The 13,837-nt window shown below is 40.5% G+C and overlaps 1 protein-coding gene across 6 annotated transcripts in view; it reads left to right on the top strand.

Moving 5' to 3' along the window:
* The first annotated feature begins 825 nt into the window (after positions 1-825).
* The window catches only part of WBP11 (WW domain binding protein 11), a 105,842-nt gene continuing 92,830 nt past the window's right edge, over positions 826-13,837 (top strand). For 2 of the 6 annotated variants that reach the window (XM_085601025.1, XM_085601023.1), the window contains exon 1: positions 826-956. The gene's annotated coding sequence lies outside the window, so the exon portion shown is untranslated. Of the gene's footprint in view, positions 1,014-13,837 lie in introns of all 6 variants that reach the window. The other 4 variants (XM_085601024.1, XM_085601022.1, XM_085601026.1 and 1 more) reach the window with 3 other exon arrangements.

Consider the following 13,837-nt stretch of genomic DNA (forward strand, 5'->3'; position numbering starts at 1 on the left):
CTTCCACAAATGCCAGACCGATTGCTTTGCAAATGCTGGTTATATAATGCAATAAACAAGACTGTACAAGAATTCCAAGAAAAATCCTGAACATGGGCATCTAGCCGTATGGACCTGGGAAGCTTGCAGGGCCGGTTATAGGTTGAGTATTCAGCTTGTCAGTGTAAGTCTGGAAGTTGGGTTGCTGCAAAGACAGAGGCAGTCAATGTGGTGGCGATTCGATTTTGGCATTGTAAGGGACTGTGATTAGTGTACTTGACTTTTTTTGTTTCCTATATTCACGAAATGTGTGTTTTTTGTTATTGATTGTTTATTGACTGGTGATAGTTTCAACAGTAAAAAAGAGAAGCATAATTACCGCCTATGTGTCTTTATAAGGAATAAAAATACTTCATTGAACAGCTAGAAAAATATTATTGCTTTCATCTATCAACTCTTGACTGTTCTAGAATAACTAAACTTAAATGGTCCAACATTTCAACAGTAGGAAAGAGAAGCATAATACCGCCTATGTGTCTTTACAAAGACTAAAAATACTTCATTGAAAAGCTTGAAAAATATTATTGCTTTCATCTTTCAACTCTTAACTGTTCTAGAATAACTAAACTTAAATGGTACAATATTTTTTGCTAAGAAAGGAAACATCAAGCTTCTATGGCCAGTCATACCACTAAACCATAGACGTTGTATTGAGGAGTACCGTCTCAGACACAGTCCTTCATGGTGAACGTTCCCTGCCGTGTTTCTTCAAGCTGAAGTTTCCCTTTCCAAGAAGGCCGTCTCAGTTTAGCTCCTAAATCTGATTCTTCCCGTTCTAAGATGGCCGCCGTCTATCTGTCTGTTGCTGCCCTTTCACTACAGTGGGTCCTTCCTCTTCAATATGGTCGCAGTCTAGTGAGTACGTGCTTCCGGAATCCGGCTTCTACGGTGGCCGCGCTGCTGTGCTGAATTACACGGTAGGAGTGCTCGGAGCAGAAAATGACGGCGATCTCGTTGCAAGGGGGGATTTAGAGGTAAAAACAAACAGGGGGCATTATAGGGACGGGTAGAGCTGAAGGTTTGAATTAGTATCTCTGCAGGCTGAAAGAGAAGGGTTGGAAGCTGAAGGGGGAGGCATGCCTGAAGGAATAGGGCAGGTGTATTGGCTTACGTTGCTGCTTATTGGGACTAGGAGGGTGCGGGGTCATGTTTTTGGGCAGATGGTGATAGGTCTGTGACTTGTAGGCTTGATTAGGTTATTATGGAGTAGTTGTGATTCTACTCCTGATGTCTACACTCCCACTCTCCCCACACACATCTTTCCCTTACAATCACACGATGGAACTTATTCCAAAGAAGGCTGGTATATCTGAACACTAGATCTGTCTGTCTAGTGTTCAGATATACCAGCCTTCTTTGGACTCATTTCCATCGTTCTGACCGTGGGGAATGAGCCAAGGGATTAGGGGCCGGTTTGAAAGCTTGTAAGCAGTATTTATGCTTCAGTGGCGTTTACCAATGTTAAGTAATAGATAGAGTTCTTGGGGGCGTTGTAAGAACACCACACCAATCTTGTGTGTTTGATGGCCAATCCCCTGTTACATTGCCGTGGAAGTGAGACAGGCTGCCACAGCAGTATATGTATTTGTACATAGTGAATGACCCCGGAGTTCTTATGTGGCAGTGGAGCACGTTTCCTCATCCGTCTGTATAACGCAACCTTCTTGGGGCTGTGCAGGTTGACCCGGCTGTGTGTTCGTGCATAGAGACTGATTCTAAAGTGTTAGTATCGAAGGGATGTAGGCTGTACCACACGCTTAGCTGTGTGCAAGGCAGCCAATCCTAGGGCATGCTATGGAAATTAAATGGTACGACCCTGCAGTGTAGCTATTAGGAAAGAGGTTCATCGTAGTGCAAACTGGGAGCGAGAGCTCCTGATGTATTCAAGGCATAGTATGGGTTTCATGCTCGGTACTTCAACCTTTAGGCTATTCTAACCTTCCTCCAAATCCAAAAATAGGACACAGTATTCATCCCAAAGTGCTCCTTCCAAAGAGCAGGTTGAACCTTCCCGGTAATGTTAGATGTCCCGGGCGAGGACTCGGAGATGAAGCATGCTTAACGCCGGTGTGGGTGAGAATCCTTTTAAAAAATAAGGATATTATTTTCTGCCTTCAATCAGGAAATTGGTCCCATGTGAGTCTATTGTGGGAGCATCTCCTGTTATGAGTCTTTCTCTTGATAACCTAGAGTTGTTCCCACAAATTACCACATGAAGGCCTACAAAAATCTACTTGTCCATTTGCTATGACAAGCCAGATTTAATCAGGGGGAACTATTTTTTTGGGGCCTACTGGCCTATCCTGGAAAAAATGCTTGAGCTGCCAAGGAACAATTGTTCTGTTCTTTCAATAAGTGAGTGATCAGTAAAGATGCCTTTAAAACTTGTCACATTTGCTATGCATTGAAAGACTGAAGAAGAAAATTAGGCGTATGTCTTCTTACAAATTTCTGCTTGTTTTATCCCGGAGATTGACTTTTACTTTTCTTTCTCTGACTATAAAGTTCGTTCACTTTACAAACTCATCTGTCTCACAACCAACCTGGGGTACTGGGAGTGTTAAATCAAAGGCTGCAGGATGTCAGTTTTTTTCATGGCCACTCAGTATTATAAAGATTGTAAATTAACAGTACAATTTCAAAATATATCTGTGATTGGAAAGCACATTTGTTTTGTAATTCTAAATTGTGATGGAAACAAAGATTTTAATTGGATCAAAACAAATCAGGACACTTTACTTGGTGATGTGCAAATGATAAATATTTGCTGAAACCAGATTTTCACACATTTACATTTGTACACTATATAGTTTTATCAGTAAAACTGCATGTCTGTGGTAAAGTTTGTGGCAATTTCAATGGGGAATGTGCTGTATGTAAATGACAGCACATTTCCTATGCTTATGCTTTTAGTAATATATTTATTAAAAGTAGTTTTTTTTTTAGCATGAATGGAGAAATATGCCTGCCTGGCCCTAGTGACAATGCTATTAGTAAACTAAGAGGCTAGTCGGGTAACATACCCTATATATGGTCTATGTTCTTATTATAAGTGAATAAAAAGTTTAGTCTGTTAAATCAAACAAGAGTTTGTATACAGCAGACATGCTGAACTGACATTTGAAGGTGCTCTCATATGTGATAAATAAAAAGGTGAGCTTATGATTCAAGTACATTACACTTAGGTCGATTAAATTATTCAAGTCACAATACCGGCAGGTCTGGTACCATTTTTATAATTTCATGTGGCCTGCAAATACTGATATGCATGGTATTGTTTGCAAATGTAAATTTGATCGTGGGGTGCATGTTTTGGTGCTGCCTTCTCCAGTGGCAAAGAAAGAACTGCGGTATTTTAAGTAAATCGGCATTGTTAAAGTCAGATTGCTGATTTTGGGGTTCTAACACTTAAAAAGTCCAAATGTAATTAAGTCGGTGTTTTTCGCGTTGATGTACTGAAGACATGGTAATGTATGAAGGACATCAAGCAGGTGAGCTCTGATAAGAAGTTTCATAGCAGGACTTTGCAATAGATCTATAAAATCCAGATAGAGGGTTCTTATAATTTCAATAATCTTCCTTGACATTACGGCAATATAATCCTCAGTGTTTTTGTGTTCTATTCCCAGGTCCGGGGATAGGACAGCACTTTGTTCAGTGTGGACTTTGCACTGTTTGTTTGAGGTCAATGAATGAACATAGGGAGCGGCATCTGGATTGAAAGTAGATGATGCAGACACACGTTCTATTGCAATAATTGCAGCAGATTGAGACTTTTGCATGTTCCTGGACCAGATCTGAACTACTGTTATCGTTATTAGTTATGGGCAGCAATTTGTGCTTACGTGGCCCCTTTTTGTTTTTGGCCCTAATTCTCGCGTGCTTTTTTGACCTCCCCTTTTTTGGTTTAAAAGATGGGTTGGTATTTGCTACCTCTTATTTAGTAAATATAGGGTGCCAGGGAGCAGTCATCATTACGGGTGATACATTGCCTTCTTAAAGAGTGGATGTCTTGCTGTAGATCTCCGACTTGAGATGATCATTGCGTGCTTGTTCCTATAACATTTTCCTTAATGAGTATATTAAGTCCATTGAAGTTAGTTGCATATTCCTTGCTTTGTCAAACTTTACCTTTTTAGTTTTGTTTATTGATATTATGATGACGCAAGGTGTTCATTGCATCTGGCTATGTAGTTAATGTTGGGGCTTCAGATTATGATCAGCCAATTCATTGTTGTTGCTGGTGCTTTGGTGAGAAAGTTCTGAGAAAGTGTGTGATGAAATTGAGGTTGGTGGCACTATTTCTGTCCTATTATAGGGGCATTGTTGAAGCTTGCTGGGAGTCCATATGTAGTTAGAATTAGCAGTTTGTGTTGCCTTATGCAGACTCATTGGATCCTTAGGTGGTGTTGTATTATCTGAGTTTTTGCTCAGTTACTATTGAGGAAAGACGGTCATTCCCAGTGATCAGTTTCTCCAACAAGGACAAGATGCTGTTTAAGATTCTACATACATGGGATCACCTCAATTTGAAATAGTGGATAGATCATACAGTATTGGAGTAATGGCGAGAGAGCTCGCTGTCTGGACAGGCCATGATAGTATATGCCTGTTACAATTGTGGGAAGTTCCTTCATGATGCAGGAGTCAACACACTAACTTGACTTTTGGGAGAGTAGTATCTGGGGTTTTTGTGGGACTGGTTGGGAGCCAGTAGAGCTGCAAGAAACCGAAAATAAAGGGACTACATCAGGAAGTGTTTAATGCAGTATCTGTGTGGAACTGGACACTGATAAACTAGATGCATGCACCTTTTTTTTGAAGGGTTAGATTCCACAGTTACAAGCTTGAAAACTTTAGCGATTGAAGTTTCAGTTTTCTTGTCAAATTTAGGTGTAGCTTCTGAAATGACCTGCTACTACTTTTCCTTCCTTCCCTCTTCTTCCCTTCTCTTCCTCCTTTCCTTTCTTCTCCTCCTCCTCCTGCAGCACCACCATATGATTTTCTGTTATTGATGTGTATATCCCCATGAAGAGAGCTGTGGGAGAATTTCTTCCTTTCAGTCCCCAAGGATAATGTCCTACAAGGAAGGCTGTTATTTACAGTATGGATCTCAACCACTAGTGTTCCCTGGTTGCCTTTTGTGCCATGGATTTGATGATATTTTAATTGGACTATGTATGCTGCGTCTGCGTTTTAACAGTTCGTTCTGGATTTGAAGTAAAAATTCTCAAACTTTCCATGTTTTCTGTTGGACTCTTAGCTTCAAGATACTCTGCCAAGATGGAAAAATAGGCAGTAATCTGAGTGGGCTACCATGACCTAGAATAAGTGGCAGTAACTGTGGTTATGGGGGTCCTGTGTTTTTACTTTAGTTCTTGGTCTGCAGTAAGGGCCATTATCTTATGAAATACTCCTGCTGAGCTTTTTAGGTCGAGCTTGCACTGCTCTGCGAGGCCTGCTGTATTCAGGTAGAAACTTGAAGCTCCGTCTACTCTCTGCTCATATTTTTCATTGGCTTGTGTCTTTTCCTCTGTAAACTGTGGCTGTTCATTGGTCAATATCCTTATTAGTCCCTCCTTTGAACCGCCTTGTCTCATTTTGTAACCTCCCATGGCTATATCCCCTGTTTCGTCTTTTGTTACTTGGGAGGCTTTAATTACAGCCTCCAAGCACTATTTTCTCAAATAGCTTTGTCCTGCCTGCTCTCCTAACGCATCAAAAACCAATTGATAGTACGAACGCATTTGCAATGCAATAGGCCTTACATTTGTCAGAGTTTAATTTATTGGCATTGTAAATGACAATGCCTTTTTATGTATCTGTTTGCATGCCAATAGCTCAAACTCTCATAAATGCGAGACCTATTGCTTTGCAAATGCTTGTTACTGACAGCCGCTGGTGCTGTGATTTTGTTATGGTCATGCTGTAATATGGCCAAATAAAGTGATTTGCAATAATTTGTGCTGCAAGCTGGGAGACCAAGCTAATCACTTTTACAATAATTTGTGTTGCACATGGAAAGAATAAAGTACAAAAATGACCACAACATTTGAGATAAGCTTAAGGAGAGTGCAAAATTATGATGCAGCGTTTAGTTTATACAGGCAGAAAGTGCCTACTTCTTTAGCCTGTTACTGTTCAGTAGCATTGAATGCAAAGAAAGAGGCCCCCTACTATGAGGATCTGGTTCCTTAACATAGGGAAAATCACAATAATTGTACAAAATTAAGGCAACACAATAATAAATAATAATATACATACTGTCAAATAGAACCAAAGACAACAGTGATTATGACTAAAATACGAAATGAATTTTATTATACATAGAAAAATTAGACATTATAGCATTCATACAGGAACTTGCGTGTCCATCATGTACAATTAAAATCGTACTTTCAATTGTACAAAAACATTATATTTATTAACAATTATACACAAATAACAGATGCTATTGTAGAAAAAGTTTCAATTAAAAACAGTGTGGCACAAATTAGGTTGACTGGAATATTCTACGCGCGTTTCGGCATACCAAAGTGCCTTCGTCAGGAAAAGATGGCCACAGGGGAAAGACAGTGAAGGTTCTGTGAAAATTAAAAAAGGGAAAATGTCTTATAATTATGGAAGGGTTCAAAAATGACAGCATTGATGAATGAAGATCCACAACCAAAAAATGTGTGCATTGAACTGAAGGGGAGAACCACCGGGGGGGTGGGGGGGGGGGGGGTAATGAAAGTACATGAGTCATATGGTTTGATTAAAAAAAGATTAATCAGTAGTGGCAGTGACAATGTTTTGATATGAAGAAATGATACAATGAATGGAGAAAATAGACAACCACCATAGATTTCATAAAATGAATACACCCATGTGAAATGTGCTTATTAGTAACTCTTTTATATAGATATATGGTGCAAAAATGATACCTTAAATATATTTTGAGAACCTGAATCTTGTGTCAAGGTATCAGCAATAATTCGGGTTTCGGAACAAAGTAAGCTGTGAAAAATGTATACAAATAATACAACTGTATATGAATTCTAAATTACTTGGAGATATCCAAGTTTCTGTATGAATGCTATAATGTCTAATTTTTCTATGTATAATAAAATTCATTTTGTATTTTAGTCATAATCACTGTTGTCTTTGGTTCTATTTGACAGTATGTATATTATTATTTATTATTGTGTTGATTGGTTGCCTTAATTCTGTACAATTACTGTTCAGTAGCATTTAAATAAAATCAGCAAAAAAAGAAGAACCGAGATGAAACGAGGAGGCATTTATACCAGTTGTAAGGAAACTGCTAAATGAATACGATTAACTTTAAGCGCCCCAGTGCCATCTTATTTACACCTCGGTTACATTACATGTCACTGGGCTTGTTACTGTTGTATCATCTGCAGACTTGTTCTGTAACTAAATGGCTTGATGGCTTGGCAGGCTGTGACATAGGTCCTGGCTGGTCACTATATTCAAAGCAAAATTACTGAAATTCACATAAGTTGGCAACCATCATGCATACCTTAATAAAATTACAAATATGAACAAAACTGCAGCAGGCAAAACAATATACAGCCTCTCTCAATAGGGCCTAAAAAGAATCATTACAGTAAAATTCAACTTCCAGGCTTTGTGAGTGTGTGGAACAAACACTAAAATTGTTGCCTACTATGTTAATTTGTGAGATTACATTTAACCAAATATCATTTCTACGTCCTATAACATAATGCGATAACAATCCACAGTTCGAGGTCTATTGACTTTAGCATATGTTTTGCACAGTAAATAAGCTAGACCCACTGCCTTTCTATGACATCTTGTGCGACATTTCCTTTGACACCAAACCTAAAGCTACTCCTCAGATGGTTTCCATGCCTGGTTCAGTGCTGCCCTGGTCACAATAGCCCGCGTGAAGGTCAAAAGGGTCACTAGATGTAAACCCTGTGTGCCCTGGTTTTCTTAAGAGATTAGGAGCCTAAGACAGGAATGCCACAGACAAGAGCGGTGATGGAGAGCTGACCCTAGCCCCCTGAAAAAGATTAGCATAAAGCTCTCCTCCTGCTTTACAAGTTAGCCACTAAGTCAGATAAATCTTTTTCACTGAAAAAATCAGGGCAACTAACAACTTCTCATGGGTGTGGAATTTAATAAAATATCTACATGTCCATGGGGCAAGTTGCTTTATAAATCTACTTGTCCTATAACAAAATCCACATATCTCCTTTGTGCCATGTAATGCAACGACAAATTATGGCAGCAATCTCATTATATAAGAGTTCTGATATAGTCTCTTTGATTATGCCAGGGCTCGTACCATAGTAGGGTCTGAATACTAGCATTTCCCTTATTTTGCCATGTTTGTGCAGATCTAAATACTGGGGCTGAAGGTACTGCCAGGGTTGGAATGCCCATTTTGGTCTATGCATTCCTACTAACTTGCATGTTTTAAGGGTTTTTACCGACTCTTCTTTAATCTTTTCCAATACTGAGAAGTTGAAAATTTACTCCTGAGAATGGCGGACTTAAAACGTCTTCCAGGGCTGGGAAAAACATAGTTGGAGTGAAAGTTCACTTGTAAAAACTCAACAGATTTTCACATGCGCAAATCTACTCATGCGTATTTGCTCATGCTTAAATGCAGTTGACAAATCGAATATTTTCTAGGAGAACTATTTCTTGGCCTACTTCTGTAAATTCTTGTGTATTCATGAAACTCGTAAATCTGCGCTTAATACAATGACATATACCATTGGTGCACTTTTTAGACTTTCTTTTTCTAATTGGGCCCCTAATTATGTCTGGCGTTAACCATGACCTTTTGTGTTTATTAAAATTCATTCTCCCCCCACCCTCCCCACATATTGGCACACCAAATAGTTTTGTTCAGTGCCAGCAACTACTGTGGCAACGTGTGCTTTTTGAGATCAAAAACAATTTTTGCTTTACCAATGTTTATTATAATGGTGAGGGGCCCGGCAGCTCCCACACCAATAAGGTTTTACAAAATTCATGCCAAAACAAGACACACATTGACAAAACAAAAAGGCTGACTACCAATTTCAGGCTTACTGGCATTGCCAGTGCTTAATTATTTTTATGTTTCTCATATTCATATTGAAAGTGGTTACACTGATTTTCCATTGGGAATATTTTTGGGACATACTGGCATACATCAACACATTTTACTAAATGATGCTGCAAAGAAATGGTACCTCAAATTTTTCAATAGTTTAGTGAATTTTTTTATTTTCCTATTTGCATTTTTTTGTGAACATTTTATTTTGAAAGCAAAGAATCCTCAATCTTGCTTTCAAGTCATGACCCAGCTTTTCAGTGAGATTTTAAGTGACGGAGGAAAGCTGCCAGGTTCTTGGGGCGAGGCAACGATCACTCTGATAATAAAACCGGGAAGAACCCAGCAAGTTGTGAGTCGTATAGACCCATATCACTGCTAAATGCAGATTATAAAATCTTTGCTACGGTTCTAGCTGATAGGCTGGGAACAGTAGCAGGGGATATGCTGCACCTCGACCAAAAGAGCAGAAATTTATACGTACTTGCATACGATCTTATAGGCGTGATTGATCTAGCCACAACGTGCTCGCTTCCCCTTGCAGGTATGACCTTAGACGCCACTAAGGCCTTTGACAGGGTATCTGTCGGCTTTTCTGGAGAAATATCATCTTTGTGTAAAATTCCGCAGAGCCATCCAGCTGATCTATCAAGCCCCTACAAAATCACTAGGGGTACTAAACAGGGTTGTCCCCTATCCCCCCTCCTCTTTAACTTGTATATTGAGCCATTTGCTCAGAGTTTGAGGGAGGAGGTGAACGTTTTACCATTTAAACACGAGGGATGGAATAGAAAATGGCTCTGTATGCCGACGAAGTACTGGTCTTTTCTTCGGACCTTTCTACTGCCCTGCCAGCGGTATTAAAGCATGCCGAAGATTTCGGCAGGATATCAGGGTATAAGGTAAATGCTGAGCAGACCAAGGTTATGTCATGGAACTTGGGGGAGTGCCAATACCAGACCAAAAGGGAGATGAGGCATCTATGGATAAAAATAGTACAGGATATCGACAAAATCTCGGAGACTAACCTGGCTAATGTAACAAAGAAGTGCCACAGGCTAATGAAGAGTTGGGCCCACCTTCCTTTGTCAATCTTTGGGAGAGTAAATCTGTTAAAAATGATAGTGCTCCCTAAAATCAAATGTTTCTTCAATGTTGTTCCACTACATTTTGCCAAACTGGCTATAGATAAACTCCAGCAGGCTATTAATGCATTCATATGGGCCTATAGAAGAACCAGAATTGTCTGGAGGAAGTTGAAACGTAGAAGGGAGGACTTACGCTCCCGGACCTGCAGTATTATGCTTGGGCCTTCCAGTTTTCCCATTCTAGGATGCTCTTAAAAACACCAGATTGTGCTGGGGTAGAGGCAATGTTCTCAGTGATGCTAAAGGGTGCCAGCTTGGCCCAGGAGGGATTTCTGTTTAAACATGGAGAGCCAAAGTTTAAAAAAAAGATAAGGCTAAAGGTGCTACATTCAGTGGCCAGAACATGGGCAAATATTAGATGGCTGATGGGCTTTAGTTATTTTTTCTGGTATTGCCCCCCCTGTGGGAGTCCCCCGGTGCACCAGACTACCTAAAAGATAAATTAGCACAGCCACTTAGAGAGGCCGGGCTTAAGGTATGGGGTGATTTAGCTCAAGAGCGCATACTTTTACCATGGCCAACGCTCCACACCATCTTGGAAGGGGGCATTTCTAAATTTAAATATATTCAACTTCAAAGCTGGGTCCAAAACCTGAAATCACCCATAGGTATAGGAAATACTTTAGAGGAACAACTTGTGGAAAGACCGGGGGCGGAGGGGGGAGAAGGAGGTCTCTACGTGGTATTGGAGCATTGAAAAGGCAATAGATGGGGACTTTAAATTAGCAGAGGAACTGTGGGGTGCTCGTCTGTCAGACGAACCTTGGGAACATCTTTGGCAAACATCATTCAGCATTCTGTTCTCCACAGTTAAGCCAGCATGGCTAAGAAGAAACCTTCTGTTTAAAATCCATAGGGCCTACTTAACCCCCCAAAGGCTGTCAAAGATGACGTGACCTGGAGAAAGCATCTGATATACACATGTTCCAGGAATGTCCGGCCATTTCTGACTTTTGGGTAAAAGTCGGTGAAACCATCTCGGCCATCCTAGGTTTTCAAGTTCAACTGAGTCTCTCCTTGATAATCTTTAGGGTTTCCAGCGAAGTCACAGGCCCAGCAAGGGCTTTCCTCTTTTATGCCATATATTAGCTAGGAGGGAAATATGTAACAAAATGGGTGGAATGCCTGCCTCTTTGCATGCAGAGTGGCTGGCCTCGGTCATTTCGACGTCCAAGCTAGATCTGAGAGGGACCCAGACTAGGAGGAAAAAAGCACACTGGGACTTATTATTAAGATGGTCAAATGCTGAGGTACGTGAGAATTGTCGAGAACCCTGATTGTGGAACTGTTGTATTTATAATTGAAATTGGTCCTATGATTATACCTCGCTGGATCTCTCTAGACTGCATTGGGCCCCTTTCGCTCCCTTATTGCCAACGTAAGAATGCACAAGTATATACTGGACCACATTGGAGAGTGACCGTACCCGTTTCGGTACTGTGCCTTCCCAGTACGCAGGTGTACCAGCAGGGAGGCAAAATCCTAACATGTATACAATAAGGAGCTCTAGAGGGAAAATAGCCTCAGGTCGCCCTCCACTCAAATAATCTAACACAACAAAGACCTGGGTATCAGAAGGTATTTTGAGCCATACAGGTTGGTTCCAACCTTGTGGGTCTTTGGTAACGCCCCGAGTCAGAAGATCTTTTATGGGGTAGTTGCCAACTAGTTGGCTACCTTCACTTTCTTAAAAACCAGAAAAAAGATGAATGGTTTTACTCTCAGCAGTCTCTCCGATGATCGTAAAGGTGTCTAAACTTAAATGTGATACACCTAGGGTTTCTCAATACAGTAAACTCATGAGTAAACCGTGAAAAGAACACATAAATGTGAAAAAATGTGAAAGAGACGTGATGGCACCTCACGTGCGCAACCCCAATTGAGCTTGCTGGCTGGTACTCGTCAGCATTGCCCACTCTTCTCATCATCGGCAGCCATCACGCTCAAAAATAATAATAAAGAGGAAGTGTCCAGAAAGAAAAACAAATTGTGTGACTAAATAGTGAGCGTTAAAAAATGAAATAGGTCCACCCACTACAGGTTCAAACTTTATTCCTCCTTAGGAGTGCACCTACTTCAATGTTTAAAAAGGTTGCTAAAAATGCATACCCTCCTTAGATGCCAACATGTTTCATCGCCTGGATTCTTTAAGGCGATTTCGTCCGGCGGAGAGAAGGAGCTCCGTGAGGCTTTAGGTGGTTGGCATTACGGGGGAATGCCACACAGAACCCCGAGGACTCACATAGAGAGCCTATTGGATACCTCATTCATAGAGCTGGTACGCGAGGCCAAGGCTCCACGAGGTCTCCGTACGTGATTTTAAGAAGTGTCCTTATCGTGTGCCAAGCAACTGTTGTTGCCCTGACGAAATCGCCTTAAAGAATCCAGGCGATGAAACATGTTGGCATCTAAGGAGGGTATGCATTTTTAGCAACCTTTTTAAACATTGAAGTAGGTGCACTCCTAAGGAGGAATAAAGTTTGAACCTGTAGTGGGTGGACCTATTTCATTTTTTAACGCTCACTATTTAGTCACACAATTTGTTTTTCTTTCTGGACACTTCCTCTTTATTATTATTTTTGAGCGTGATGGCTGCCGATGATGAGAAGAGTGGGCAATGCTGACGAGTACCAGCCAGCAAGCTCAATTGGGGTTGCGCACGTGAGGTGCCATCACGTCTCTTTCACATTTTTTCACATTTATGTGTTCTTTTCACGGTTTACTCATGAGTTTACTGTATTGAGAAACCCTAGGTGTATCACATTTAAGTTTAGACACCTTTACGATCATCGGAGAGACTGCTGAGAGTAAAACCATTCATCTTTTTTCTGGTTTTTAAGAAAGTGAAGGTAGCCAACTAGTTGGCAACTACCCCATAAAAGATCTTCTGACTCGGGGCGTTACCAAAGACCCACAAGGTTGGAACCAACCTGTATGGCTCAAAATACCTTCTGATACCCAGGTCTTTGTTGTGTTAGAGGCAAAATCCTAAACCTGCTATTAACAACAGGTAAGGTACAGGCGGCTGGCTTGGTCACGGAGGTCTGAAGTGAATGAGAATAAAAAAAATCTTGCTTTCAAGCCTCTGCAAATATTTGCATCTAATCAGAAAGCATTCTGGAAACGTTCTACATAGCCTCATTTTACTAAACTTTGAAAACGTGTGTACACATTTTTATACTGGAACCATTGTCAGTAGTGCCATCTGAGCTTACAACATTTACTTAGAGCGCTCACTCTAATAATAAAGGCTTTGCATTAATGAACCATAAATACAAGTTTGAACAGCATTAACACATGGACACAAATATTACCTTAACTGCAGGCAATGCCCTTCCCTGATCCATAATGAGGTACTGTAAACTGGCAGCCAAAGGGTTTGTGCTGTAGGGGGTTTAGCCTACTTGTCCCAAGGGCAAAATGCACATAAAAACTTGTTGCCCTTGATAACAAACAATATGTACTGGGTGTCGGGCTGTAGCAGAGGTCTTCAAACTTTTTTAGGTTGAGCCATCCAAGCTGAATTTTTTTAAATGGTTTATGTTTAAAAAAATAGAACTAATAAAAACTGAAT

This window comes from Triturus cristatus, chromosome 4_2 (genome assembly GCF_964204655.1).
Source record: "Triturus cristatus chromosome 4_2, aTriCri1.1, whole genome shotgun sequence".
NCBI classification, from domain to species: Eukaryota; Metazoa; Chordata; class Amphibia; order Caudata; family Salamandridae; genus Triturus; species Triturus cristatus.